Raw genomic sequence first — 12,123 nt, forward strand, 5'->3', positions numbered from 1 at the left:
AAAAAAAAAAAAGATATATTTTAATACCTTTAAGAAATGGAGACGGTCCTATTTTCTTACAGTGATGTGATGAGTCTGACAGCTACCAATTGCCTTTACAGAGCATCAGGGCTAATTTTCAGAACTCATTCCTTTAGCAGAAATTCTTACCTGACTTGTATAACAAGGATCTCCATGTGGCTACTCAGTACCAAACATGCAGGTCACCTGTTTCAGCTTCCATACACAAAGGACTATTTGCAAACTATTGCTTCTATAATACACCTAATCTTCTCCAGCTAAAATCATGATATTAAAAATTGCCTTTCTTTCCAATAGTATATTTTGCTGTCCCCTGACTGACTACCAAGTGCTGAGTGCCCTGGTTACTATAAAAGTCATGCACACATGTCTTCTGCCAGCATGGTGTCATGTCTTCTGTCAGTCTGTTATTTAGTACTCAGTGTTCCTATTATCTTCAAACTGGCTCTGGATTTGTTCCAAAGATTGCTATGCTATTCATGAAAACTTTGGTGGAGGGCTTGGGCAATAGATTGAAACAATGGAGAGTTTGGGGTTGGGGGGAGATACGGGGATTGGTCTTTTGGAGGGAAGAGACACAGGGGGTTCATATCTATATGTGCCAATTATCAATCTGAGAGTCCGTGTTCATCTGTCTGGATAAAAAGAGTTCTACATGGTGAGGAAAATGGGAAGCACTGATATATGGAAAGAGGGAATTTGCTCTCCTAGACAGGAATCACCATGTGAACTCCCAGTCAGGTTAAGCCCCTTCTCTGCCTTGGTTATTTGCCAGTGTATTACCATCCCTGCTCTTCCAAACAAACGAACAGAGCAGAAACCAGAAACATATTCCTATCAGGCTTCAAGATGAGACATTAGCAAAACTTTCATAAATGATCATTTTCTCAGAGCTAATTTGGCTACTTCTTTGTCTCCCCAAATCCTGTCACTCTAAATCAGTATGAGAGCTACCCTCTCTGGACTGCTCAGTTTTACTATTACCAGAATTATTCAAGCATATTAGCAGAGTTCTAGCCGAGAATACCTTGTGGTCTGATGTAAAGTCTTGTTTTCCTTGATTAAACCTCCATTTCTCTTATTCGTTAGAACAAACAAGCAGTTGAATATTTTATTAGAGAGAGTATGATTTATTTTTGTTAGCTAATATATTTGCTCCATGGCAGGGCCTCGGGGGATGAATATTTTATTTCCTTGACAGCCCTAAAGGGACAGCACTTATAGAGTCTGATCTCAGTCTATTCTTGCAAGCAACATTTTACAGTGCAGAGGCCAATTTTTAGATGTTAAAAAACTCCTGTTCTTGGGGGGAAAAAAAAGCACAAAACATAACATTATTTTCACCCTTATTACTTAGGTATTGCAGTTTTGACATCTGGCTGCTTGTGCTTGGAATCACCTTTTTCCACGGATGATCAGTGTTGTCAATGCAGGAGTAAAACCAAAGAGACATGCACGTGTGCTTGCCTTGGAGAATCAAGATGATGGGCTCTGCATCAGCTGGTGAATTGTTGCAAGGGTTTATCTGGCACAGGTTGCCAGAGAGGTGGTGGTTCCCCATCCCTGCAGACACCCAAGGTCAGGCTGGATGGGCTCTGAGCACCTGATGGAGCTGTGGGTGTCCCTGCTAACTGCAAGAGAGTGAGACCAAATGGCCTTTAAGGGTCCCTTCCAACTCGAACGATTCTGTGATTCTATGACTTACGTGGTGTAAAGATGGGTAGGAGCATTTGCCCCACGCTCATGCAGGCTGCAGGACGAGTGTTATGGAAAAGGTGATGAGTAGAAATGAGAATGGCTTAGGAGAGAGAACCTGTCAAAAGCATCCATCCTCCACCTGAATCTTGGTTCCTTCGATCCAGGCCGATGGCATGAAGTGAAGGGAGACCGTGGGGCTTTTATCTGGCCAGTACATCATGCATACGGATGCTCTCACCATGCCTGCACAGTCTATGTTCACTCCCAACAGCTCACTTCCAACCAAGGCCCAACATTTTCTTCAAAACAGATCGTCTGGATGCCTGGTTCAATGGGACCAATAGTTTGTCTCAGCCTGAGCAGTCTGGGCTTTGACTCATTCACTATTTCGTGTAGTTGCAGTAGAAGGGTAAAGTGAATTGGTGCGCAGTGTGTTGATATTGATGCCATATTACATTTTCAATGAGATCAGACTCCTGCTGAGCTGAGTGTGATACACACACACACACAGTATAGGAGTCACTCCATGCTATGGGAAGCCTAAAGAGTAACAAATCAAAGCACACAAAGGATGGAAAGGAATTGTACCCAGGGCCACACAAAGGTTCAGCAGCAAAAGAAACCCATCATTTTGTGCCTTCTCTGCTAAAGAACGTACAATCATTCTATGAACCAAGATCATGTGGAACAAAAGCTGTTTAAAAAAGATATAAAAGGGGATCCTGTTGAGGCTGAACCAGCATGTTTGTTCTTGCACTCTGCACCATGAAACCAACCATGGAGCACGTGGGCAGTGCAACTTCTATGATGACCCAACACAACGAGGATAATGTAATCCCAAACCCCTCTAAACTCTGCATGTACATCCATCAACTGCCTGCTATCTCTGGAATCAGACCTGAAATCAAAATGCACAGCTTCTGCTTGTCTTTTCTTCCCAGGAATGATACTATAAGGGTAGAGGCAGCGTATTTAACAAAGCTGTTATGCAGTTTACTGATTGTGATTATTCATGGCAAATGCTTTGAAGTAACAGCTTAGTGCAGAGTGACAGTAAACAAGATATAGAGATATACCTAGATGAGAAGAAAAATAAATGGCAATTGGCATTGATATTCTAGGTGTAGGAAACATCAGTGAGACCTCAATTTCCAGCAGTGAGACACTGCATTCATATTGCTACATCCCTGCAAGATCCCCAGAATGAATTATAAATATCAATTAGACATCACTAAATGACACATGAATATTAGCTTAGTTGCACATAGCTGGAGCAACAGAAGAATGAGGAGATGGAGAGCCCTGTGTAGACCTCCAGTGCTAATCCTAATGATTGACCTGAGTACTGAAGTAGCCTCTAAGATCCAGAGTTAGCAATTCAGACCAGCTCTTGACTTCCAACACTGAATGTAGAGGAGCTGTGGACTGTATTCACACAGGCCACTATAAGCCTATTTTTGACATAGTCACCTCACCTTCCCATCAGCTGCACTGGGGACTAACGACTGTCAATCCTGGCTAACCTGGATGTGGTTTAATTGTTCCTCATACTTTCATATGACATATAACCGTGCCCATAGCTGGAACATGCACTTATGGGATACCTGAATCCAGGGGCACTTATGAGTATTATGGGATACCTGAGTCCAGCTCAGCACAAACTGAAGAACAGTCAGTAGAACTGCAGTGTTCTCTTTCCTATTCTCTTACCCACTCTGGTTGCAAGCCTGTTTAGCACCAGTTTTTAATAGTCAGGACAATGACTATACACACTTTAAGTTTCCAGCTTCCATAAATCTCACTTCTTGGGCCCAAGACCCATGGGTTGTAATAGGGGAAGCCTTTGGGTGAAGGTAGAGCAACTTCACTGCTTTCAGTAGCAGAGGTTGTGTAGAGACCATGAAGGGTCTCTATGCAAACTGAAGGGTTAAACATAAACATCAGCAGTCCCATGGCGTGTCCAAGCAGCTGCCACTCCCTCTTATAGAACAGTTCGTTTTTGCTGCAAATCCCACAGTCTACTTAACACATTAAAATAATTTGTTTTCTCTTCCATAAATTGCCTTCACCTGTAAAGAATGAGAGGAGAACAAGGCAGTGATCAGCATGGCAAAGCCAGTGAGACTCCTTCTTAGCATCACAGTGAGTGATATCCTGTAAAATATTGTAGATCAAAAACTCACCCCAATATTAACTTTCACAATGATATTTCCTCCTGAGCAATCCTGCATCTGTAGTCTGTGAAATGCCACTGTTCCAAGGGGCAAACCAAAGAATTACGACTTATCATGAATACTGTATGCAGAACATTGCTCTCTTCTTTTCCCCTTTTGTTCCTACCTAATTCTATTTTTTAGAAAAATTATTAAAACTAATTGCATTATTTAATCCCATCACATAAAATCCTCCAGTGTTTCATTAATCAATGTAATCAAGCCAATCAAAATAGATAAAGGAGATCTTTTAGCAGGCTTTGATGAGATTTTATCAAAATCTCAGTGCATATTGTAAAGCCTTAGCATCCTCAGAAGCAAACTAACTGTGGAATGTGGAAGCTTTGTCAAGCAGGCACTAATAAAGCAGATGATGCTTGGACCATTTTAAGAGGCTCTTCATATTAAAATAATAAGAGCAGTGTTTTTGTATTATGTATATATATTAAATATGAAAGCAAATGGAAGTTGTGTTCATTTTGTGCAAAGGGAGAGATTGCTATGTAAGCAATCACATTTTCAAATAATGAAGAAGATACATGTCTGTGAGTCAGCAGACCATAAAGCCCGAATGCTATAAGGAAAATGCAGTGGGTAATGCAAAGGTTATATCAGAACAGCTGTAAGTGAAGAGCCTTATTAAAAGCACAAACCATTTCCTTTGAAATGTAGTGCTCTTACTCCACACCCGAATCATAAATAAATATGAATCAATAAGCTGTGCTCTGCACACAACACTTGTGTTGTGTTTCTCCTTCCTTCTTCGGGTCACAGCTCCATCTTTTTGCATTGGCTAACCAGGGATATGACCTATTCAAACACCACCACAGAAATAGTAATGTAAAGGGTGATGAGGTAATACAGCATCATAAAGCCAGGAAACTTGTGTGTGTGTAGTAGTTTCTCTTTTGACTTCCTTTGCCCAAAGAGGTTGTGGATGCCCCATCCCTGCAGGCATTCAAGGCCAGGCTGGATGTGGCTCTGGGCAGCCTGGTCTGCTGGTTGGCGACCCTGCACACAGCAGGGGGGTTGGAACTGGATGAGCATTGTGCTCCTTTGCAACCCAGGCCATTCTATGACTCTATGACTCAGTCCAACCTGGAACAGTAGACCTCTGGAACTCAAAATCCACAAAACAGACCTTTAGGAGCCAAAGCAACCAGCCCAGCAATTAACACTCACATCACCTGCAAAGCAGAGAGATGAAAAATGAGCACTGCCATCATCTTTTACAGCCACCTCTATGCTTGTTCCATATGAACACTGAAAGTTTTGCCACTTCCATTTTGAAGACTCTGGAACTCTGAGCTGGAGCTGTGCCCTCCCTTCCTTCTTGCATGGAGATTAGCAACAGGTAGAGGTCAGCCCTGGCCATTTTTGCAATGAGCTCAGCACTTCAAAAACCACTATTAGAGCTTAAGAACGTCAGGAATAAAATCCAGCAGGAATAATGAAGGAGGAGAATCTCAGGTTTTATTTAAAATCAAGCAACATGGCACTGCTTGATTGCTTAGCAAACTGCTGGATGGAGTGTGTAGGTAGCAGCCCAACGGCAGCAAAATCTGATGAATGCTGTAATTTTGCCTTATGTTGTTCTTTCATTTCAATTCTGTGTTGCAAATGCTTTTGAATGGAAATAAGCAGACTTTGTTGGGTTTTTTTCCCTTTTGCTTTTCTTCCCTGTGTTTATCCAGACACCCAACAAACACGGCTCAATTTTAAAATAAAATCAAAACTAAAGAAGAGACAATGTGTTTGCCACAGAAGTAGCTGAGCTCACCACAGTCTGTACAAACCAGTATGGGAGGCCGTGGGGGAAGGGTTGTGTGCACCTCCAGCTTCGTTCAGCTCTCCTTTATGGCAACAGCATCACTGTGCTCTCAAAGGAGTATCATTGTTCATGGAATCATAGAATGGTTGGAGTTGGAAGGGACCTTTAAAGGCCGACAGTCAATACTGGGGCTTGTCCTGTTCAATATCAGAGAATGGACAGGTTGGAAGGGACCCCAGGAATCATCAACTTCCAACCCCCCACCACAGGCAGGGCCACCAACCTCCACATTTCATAGCAGCCCAGGCTGCCCAGGGCCCCATCCAACCTGGGCTTGAACACCTCCAGGGATGGATGAGGCATCCACAACCTCACCACTCTCATAGTAAAGAATTTCCCCCTGACAAGGCCATCTGGTCCAACTCCCCTGCAATGAACAGGGACATCTACAGCTCAGTCAGATGCTCAGAGCATAGTCTAGCCAGAGACAGGACATTATATGCCCAATGCACTTCAAAACGAAGCTAGAGTTTTGCTTTAAAAGGATGTTATATTTACTCTTGAACTCAAACTTATCTTACAGACACCAGCCAGAGTCCCCATGGTACCAAAAAGTCACTTCATATTAGCTGAAGTGGGAGCATTCTGGTGACAGATGCGCAAGGTCAAAGTGTTCTCAAAATCTTTTCTGGGAAGTGAAGACAAAAATCAGAATAGTTCCAATGAATGAATGGCTCACCATCAATAGAAGTTCTGGCTGGTTCCTTGCAGACCTCACAACCTTAGAATTAGTTTATTGTCTTAGAATCATAGAATCACCAAGGTTGCAAAAGACCTCCAAGATGATCCGACCGTCCACCTACCACCAACATTTCTCACTAACCTATGTCCCTCAGTACAACATCTAAATGTTTCTTAAACACCTCCAGATACGGTGACTCCACCACCTCCCTGGGCAGCTCATTCCAGTTCCTGACCGCTCTTACAGAGAAAAAATTCCTAATATCCAACCTGAAACCTGATTTGCTGATTTCTGTTTCTTTGCACGTGATTGGTTTCAACTGGGAAAGCTGGTAGTGATTTCCAAAGCACCGGGATGGGTGCTTTTCAGTGCCAGCATCTGAGATTGCTCTGAGCTGGGGAGTCCTATTCTGTTCTCTCCCCACTTCAGCATCCCATCAGTGAAATGATTATAGCAGAACTGCACATTGTGCAATTAAAAAAAAAAAAAAAGCATAAACACAATGCAAACCTGCTCATATTAAAGCAATTAAGGAATTAAGGGATGTCTCAGCATGTGAGGAAGACTAAGTGATTATTTTATTTCTTGATAGACAGTCAGATAGACAGTAAATTGGAGTATTGCATCATCCAAAACTATTCATGGAAGTGGGTGAAATCCAGAAAACAAAATTCTTAATTCATTTGGATGTCCTCTTGATTGATGGATTTTTGTTCATTTGTTTGTTTGCTTTTGTTGTTTTTTTACACCAGTATGTTTCTTTCACTTCTACCCATGCTGGCTAGAGATGTGCTTAGTGGGCATGGTGGGGTTGGGTTGGGGTTGGACATGGTGAGCTTAGAGGTCTTCTCTAATCTTAATGATTCCGTGATTCTAAATTAAAGATTTATGTTCCATTTCGAGGTAGAATTTTTCAATCAAACAATAGAGAAAAAAGATGTTTAAAGGAAATTAAATAACCTGAAAATACCGTGTCAGATTCAAAATCACATTTCCAAATATTTTAAAATTAGCTGTAAATTCTTAAGTAGTAACAATAATAATCTGCTTTCAGTTACGTATTATCCTGACTATTCTCTGCTTCAGAAAGAAAAGAGATTGATGCACTGACATCAGCTGGACATCTCCCTTCTGTGTCAGCCTAAGAGAAGAAAAGCTGGGAGCCCAGCTCTAGAATAGATGACTGGGTTGGTGCTGGATGTGTTCCCTAAGAAACATCCTAAAATGATAGAATCATAGAACAGTTTGGGTTGGAAAAGACCTTAAGGATCGAGTTCCAAAGTGAATCAGCTTGGGGAGAAGTTCAGGACAAAAGCTTGTCCATGGGTCTGCAGAGAGGAGAGTCCCAACCATCACCCAGGTGACCACATAGGGAAGTCATGGAAAGGATTTCATGCAGATAGCCTTTCCCAGGTGGGTGCAGTGCTCATAGAGACTCAGCATTTTAGGGAAAAAAAAAAAAAGAGGGGAGAGGGAGAGTGATGGGTTTAGAGGACAGAGACAGCAGAGAGGAAAGGCAAGCATAAGAATTACTTTCACTGCAATGCCAAACAATTAAAGTACAAACTGACATTTGATGGATTTATAAATGTTCCTTTGGGATGACCACTTGAAAGCATTTGATCCATGCTGTGATATTTTTATTGGCTTTAATAAGTTTGGAATCCAGCCTCTTCTTCCCTCTCCCAAACCACAAACATGAACAAATTGGGTCTCAGATGAGGACATATCTGTGCCGCTTCCCCAACCACAGTCACCATAGGCACTGAGATGCTGACAGCATGGCTGTGTTCCACTTTCACCACAGGGAAAAGGGTGATGTTAGAGCGAAATAGGAAGAAGAAAATATTTCAATGACAGGAGAAGATTTTGGAAGCTATTAGCTCATATAGCCCAAATGATCCTGTATGCTGGGGTCGGTGTTAATGTTTGAGGATGACTGGGCTCAGGATCCCTCTGCTTTCTAGAGGAATGTGATGCTTGCTATGGGAGTGAGTGCTTTGCACTATTGACCTGCCTCAGACGTGCAGCCACGTGAGTTTTTACACATCCCTCAGTTAAATCTGAACAAAATTTAGCACTCGGGGCATACTGCAGAGGCACCCATGTGCCCATTTCTCTGTGGCTTTGTAAACCACAGAAACTATGCTTCATTGGGGACAACGCAGGTATCACGTAAAATTCCTCCTCTGGGAGATGCTGGCAGTGTTTTTCCCTTGCATTTTCAAGAAGTAAGAAACAGTTACAATGCCAGACTGGTCCTCCCACAACCTCTTTTCTTGAGGTTAACTCATCGGACATCTCCTCCCTTACAGCCCTGTAGCATTCAGGAACGGTATGAATCCACTCATTAGCACTGACAAGGTGTGCATAGAATCACAGCATCATTAAGGTTGAAAAAGACCTCTAAGACCCTCAGGTCCAACCCCAATTCATGCCCACTGACCACGTCCCTCAGATCCACTTCTGCACAACTAGAGTTTCATCCAACATGGAGTTCTCTCATCACTTCACTCACAAATACCCTATTATTGACCACTCCTGTTTTTTACAGTATATAACATCCTTGTCAACATTTGCATAGGTTTCCCTTTCTCATTCAAGCCTCCTTATTCCTTCCAGTTTCTGAATCACACACGGCTTTGACAAAATGGCCACCTTAGAACCAAAAACGTGCGTGCTCCCAAGGCAGGGTGCTGCAGGGGAAAGACTGTGTGGGAAGACAAGAAGCCCCATATCACTCCAAGATATTTTTCATAAAACGAAACCCACTTGGGCTGCTGATTTAGCTCATCTCCATGAGAAAAAGCTCGCCCATCCACCAGCAGTGAATGGACATGGATTGGTGATCTTCTCACATGTCAAAGACCTGAAAGGTCAACAGTTGTGTTTCATTGACAATGGTTGGTACATCTCTCACTGGAGAGTTGTTTTGAATGGAAAACCATTGCTATTTGCATTATCTTTCTTTTTTGTTGTTGTCGTTCTATTTTCCAGTGAGCTTCATCTAGTAACTCCTGTAACAATGCATGCACATAGGCTGAAACTGAAACAGTGCAACAGGATATCAGGAAAACAACATATTTCATTGGAAAAAAAATGTACTCCAGCCTAAAAAAAATAGAAAACTATAGGAAAGGAACCATCCTTCTAACTTTTGTTCTGCTCCTTTAGTTTGAAAACACGGTAAGTTGAGGGGAGATGGGCAATTATACCACTACACTGTAGTTTACATTTCTTAACAGTGCATATGTAAAAATTGTTGGAATGTCGCATTTCAATGCAATATTTAAATTGCTGCCATAGCCCCTGAATGCCCTACTACATAGAGGAGAGAAAGGGCTGCAGCTCACTGGGAATTTCTCATCAGATAGCAAGGGTGGATGTATGGGCTGAACAGATTAAATCACAGCCATTGCCCTAAACATGGAGCTATAGAGACCCCCTTATCGCTGCTCCTCCTTCCTGCCCTGCCCCTTCTGCCCTATATTTACTGCTGGAGGAGGGAGCATCAGGCTCTGCCCCTCGGATGGACACCAGCTCCTAAAACAATCCCTGCCCATTGTATCTTTGTATTTGTTATCTCATCTGCTCCTGGGCTGCGTTGTCCCATAGGAAAGGGAGCTGGGGGCTGTTTTCCAGCTCTCATCACAGCACAGAATCCTGCACGGGTACATAGAGATGTGCTTGGAGTGGACAAGGTGAGATCCTCAGGAAGAACCCAGCTCACATGTGGGTCACCTGCACACACTCATTTTGGGGCCCTTGGGATCAGGGAGCTCAGGGCTGAGGAATGACTGAAAAATACACCTGAAAAGGCATTTCTATGCCTAAAGAGAGGACTTCATCATTGTGTTTCTCAGTGAGTGCAGACAAAATCATTCTTTTTCCCAGCAACCTGTTGATATTGAATTCACCTGCGCCACCAGTATGAAAGTAAACACATCAAGGGGAAACCTGGGTGTTTCTGCTACAAGTTCTTCTTATAGGGAACCTAAAGACATAAAGGACGGATTTTAGGGAGAAATAAGCTGGCTGCCAGCCCCTGACCCTGCTGTCTCCACAACGTAAAGCAAAATATCCAGGAGTGCTCCTGTCAGAAATCCCTTCTCCGGCTGTGGGCGAGGAGCAGTGTTACTCCAGGATGAGGAAGAGGAGGTGGGCACAGAGCCATCCCAGGGGGTCACGTCCTCCCGTCCCATTAAGCCCGCGGGCAGCTCAGGCTGCAGGAGCAGGCAGGGAGGGAGATGAAAGGCTCCTGGAAGGAATCAGGTGCAGAGGGTGGGCAGATGCTGCTAAAGAGCAAAGGGATGAGGCCAGGCTCATTTGTCTGGAAGGGAACCAGCGGGAACTTTCTTTTTATCTCCAATTGCGGATGTTAGGGCCGTTCCTAAAGGCCACAGTCAGTTGGGATCCCACCACTTTCCATCCATTACGGGGAGGGAAACTGCCACGCATTTTTTTCCCACACCCATGATGGGACGCAGCCGGGTTCTGCCTCCCCCAGCCCCAAACTGTGCTCCGTCCGTCTGTCCCGCAGTGAGTTGAACACATCCCCACGTTCCTGGCCCTCTCCTCCTGCCCTGCCTGGGGATTAGCCACGCTCCAGCTCATCTCAGTGTGACTTAGCGGGGCACCCCTTTGCCAGGCAGGCGGAGCGGGGCATGTCCCCGTCTGTCTGTCCGTCTGTCTGTCCGTCCACCCGCCTGTCTGTCTGCCCGAGGATTATCCCAACCCCACCTGGGCTGCCTCTGACTCCTCACACCGGGATCTCCTGGATCATGTGTGTCTCTAGTCTGCATGGGCTGGCAGGTGGCAGCTGTCTGTCCGTCTGTCTGTCTGAGGGAGATGGACGGGTGCTGCTATGCCCATCCTACCACTATGCCTGTCTGACAGGGAGAGATGGACAGGCACAATTGCCCATCCTATCACCATGTCTGTCTGTCCAGGAGGGGAAGTCATACGCCGTCATGCGTCCGTCTGTCTGTCCATGCCCCATACTGCCATGCCGATCCCTGAGCGCAGCCCTGTCTGTTTGCCTGTCTGTACCATACACTGCCATGCCTATCAATTAGAGGACGCCGGGCACAGCCCTGTCCGTCTGTCCGTCCATAAGGGCAACTACCCACTGCCATGCCTACCTGTGAGGGCTGCTGGGCACAGCCCTGTCCGCAGCCTGGCACTAAGGCCTGGTGTAGGCAGCCTGGGCCAGCATAACCCCCTTCCTCCCTTCCCTCCCCCCTCCCCCGAGCCCCAGGCACAGATTAAATCTGGGATTAGGGCTGGGGGCCGCTTGGACACTGCAAACAGCACAGAGCTCACATTGAACACCCGATGTCACAGCGGGCAGGGACACAAATATCAATAAAATACACGCAAAAGAGCCTATTTTCGCCCATGCGATGAGACAGAGCTGGACTCCTCCTCCACCCTGGCCATGCTGGAAACCCACCTCCTACCCAAAAAAACTCAACATGAAACCCCTGGGCTGGTGGATGGAACGTTCAGTGCTGCAGGTGCTCAATGCAGGACAAAGATTCTCAGGGAAAGTGCCCACAGGGATGGTGTTTGTAGGGGATAGAGAGCAGGGAATTGACCATCAGGGGTTTATTTCTTATTTTCCCCCCCAATTTTTTCTTTTTCTTTTCCCCCCCCTTTATTCCTTTCCCTTTTTCCCC

This window comes from Meleagris gallopavo, chromosome 5, assembly GCF_000146605.3.
Source record: "Meleagris gallopavo isolate NT-WF06-2002-E0010 breed Aviagen turkey brand Nicholas breeding stock chromosome 5, Turkey_5.1, whole genome shotgun sequence".
Lineage (NCBI taxonomy): Eukaryota > Metazoa > Chordata > Aves > Galliformes > Phasianidae > Meleagris > Meleagris gallopavo.